Raw genomic sequence first — 2,919 nt, 5'->3', positions numbered from 1 at the left:
GAGAGAGCATGAGATGCTTCCCCAGTGCAATACAAACACCTGTTTGCTGCTGGTGTTGTACACGAAGCTTCCTCATGCTTCTCCCCGCACTTAGAGCAGCGTGCCTGATTGCAGCAGTAGGCGGCCGTATGATCCAACTGCTTGCACTTCTGGCAGAACATGACCGAAGGCACATAAAGTCTCACAGGTAGACGAACCTTCCCGATCGCAACGAAATCAGGAAGTGCAGTGCCGGAAAAGGTAACCCGAAAAGAGTTCGACAGGGAAAACTTTCGTTTTTCCCCCTCGCCAGATGCTGATTTTAATTGTCGCGCGTCCAACACCTTGACCGTTGGAAGAGCAGGATCCTTGAATCGGCCAACCCCTGATTCCATTAGGTCATCGACGGTCAAACCCTCTTCGGTTACCACTCCGTCGATTTCCACGTCACGAGCGGGAACGTAAACGCGGTACTCGATCGTAAACCTCTCGTCACAAGCAATGGCATTTGCTTCCTTCAAGCTACCAACAACAACGCGCATTTTGTTCCGACTCATCGGCTGGTAGCTGACTACGGAAGAGTACGATCGGTCGAGGGTTCGGGAAATTGAAATTGTGTTTAGAGGTTTCGATTTGGACCGGAAATAGACTACCCAAGGTCCCGTCGATTCAGGTTGGTAAACCCGACGACGAGGGGGCGGTTTAGGCAACTCTAAAAGGGGAGCGTTTGTTTGAGGTGAGTTTAATATTGGAGGCGAAACACTTGAGGTTGAGGAATGGTTGCCGAATGTAAAGGCAATCGGTGAAATCGATAAGCCACATGGTTGAGGGGAAGGGGAAGGAGAAGGGTTAGTTTCAGTATCCGAAACATTCCGAACATTCGGTTGGATATGGAGGTCTATCTCATCAGAAGAGTTTTCCTCGGATGCAGTTTCCTCTTGGATGGGAGGTTCTTTTCCTCCCTCGCCGTCGTCATCCATTAGACGGAGACTTCCGAGCTAATGGGCAAGAGGAGAACAAAACCTTATGAAAATAATTTTGATAAAATGTAAAATACAAAAAAAGTATTAAAAAAAAATATATATAAAAATATAAAATTAATAATATTAATAATAATTATATAACTATATACAACGAAGTGGTAAAGAAAGGAAACCGAAAAACCAAGTAAAAGTAAAAGAAAAGAAAATAAAAAACCAAAAAAAAACTTTTTTTTTTGGAAAAAAAATACTTGTTTAGGCACACCGTGTGTGTACCAGTCTGCTGTTGATCCAAAAAACGTGGTCCTTTTGTTTCAACTTTGTTTTGTTGAAGACGACACACAACAGCAAGGCCGAATGACTTCAACCGAACAACCGGTGATTCACTATTCACACCTGTTCTGGGGTTTCGCTACCGATTACGGCACTTAAGTCCGGATTGATAGCATCCCCAACGGATGCAAGAGGCACTGGTAAAACACTTTTTTGCACTATTGCACTTTTATCACACCGCGAGAGATAGGGATAAGAAACACGTCTGGCTGTGGTAAGTGATGCGAGACGAATGACAACATGTTTGAGCAAACAAAATTGATGTTCGGTCGTTTCGTTTTAACAATTCTCTTATAAGTGTCTTTCTTTCTTTTTTTACATAGCACGAGATAGAAAAAAAAAAACCTTAAAAAAGATGAATCGAAATATCAATAAAATATTTATTCAATGCTGGGATATAGGCAAACTGCGAGCTTTGGGCATGAAGCTATTGGCTTTTGAGCGCAAATGTTATTCGATTTACTACACGCAGAAAAATATATTTTAAAAATAATAAGATTTCGGCCAAAAATAATAAAAATTTTGGTTGGGAAAAAGCACAAATATATTTTTGGCCACACTGAATAAAAGTATCGATTTGAATTAAACTTATCGTTTGATTGAAAATAAAATACACCCTTTTTAAAAATGATACATAATTGCTGTCAAAATAATAAAATTTTGGTACGAAAAGCCTAGTCCACACTAGGAGACGGTTCGTCTCGAGACGGTCTCAGCGTCTCCCATTTTCTTCGGGAGACACTGGGACCGTCTCAGGTTTCCAACAACAACAACAGACAACAAAGTTCGTCTCATAACAAAAATCGCAGTTCATGTTGCCTAGTGTGGACTAGGCTAAAGTAAATTCGAATTCGAATTGAGACAAAACAATATTGTTATTCGAGATGAAAGCAAAAATTTGGTTGGTTTCTATTTGGATGTATGTTATTTATTGGATTTCAAAGAATGATGATTGAACAAAAATATATTTCAATTTTTCAAAAACCTTTAATTAAATAAAAACTTATGATACTAACACTATAGCTACATATGAGTTTTGTCGTTCCTCACTGCTGATTCCCCAATACGATGCAGTGGCACCCTGCAGCAGCGGCAGGCGGCAGTTCCACGTTCATAACCTGCTACCATCGGGAGAGTAAGAAGGTGCTGACGTCGGCCCAAGGTCGGGGCAAAGTGCAATTTGCCAACGATCCAAAATTTGCCGAAATCCAAATAGCCAGCCGGCTGTTGTTTAGGGCATTCACACACCAGCTAAAAAAAAGCAATCAGAACGACTTTTCAAATGTAAATCTGTGTATATTTACCTATGGCCCAGTTTAGTATAGCGGACAAAACAGCTGCAAAATAAGCCGACTGCTGCTGAACTTTCTGGCCGTCTCCGGGATCTATGTGAAACGGACTTGGATGTTTTTGAAATTTCATCCATCTCTGCGGCAGCGGTGATAACTTCCAGCATAGATGAAAAATGTTATTTCGGCCTATGAATCTGCAAACCAACGATTTTTCTGGAAAAAAAAAACACGTAATTAAATAAATCAACAGCACAGTTTTACCATAAAACCTCACTTTAACTGGAAAACTTTAACGTTCCATGAGAACCGGCGGACCAATTTTCGGTTTTTTTTTC

General features: G+C 40.8%; 1 long non-coding RNA gene across 1 annotated transcript; it reads right to left on the bottom strand.

Annotated features, from left to right (window-relative positions):
* Positions 1-2,336: 2,336 nt before the first annotated feature.
* On the bottom strand, positions 2,337-2,919 carry LOC129747378 (uncharacterized). The gene is made up of 3 exons (XR_008737496.1): positions 2,859-2,919; positions 2,597-2,797; positions 2,337-2,543 (listed from the first exon to the last, which is right to left on the bottom strand). It is a non-coding gene; the product is annotated as an uncharacterized LOC129747378 (long non-coding RNA).

This window comes from Uranotaenia lowii, chromosome 2 (assembly GCF_029784155.1).
Source record: "Uranotaenia lowii strain MFRU-FL chromosome 2, ASM2978415v1, whole genome shotgun sequence".
NCBI classification, from domain to species: Eukaryota; Metazoa; Arthropoda; class Insecta; order Diptera; family Culicidae; genus Uranotaenia; species Uranotaenia lowii.
The sequence above is the reverse complement of the archived record's forward strand: the minus strand, read 5'-3'. Positions and strand labels throughout refer to the sequence as shown.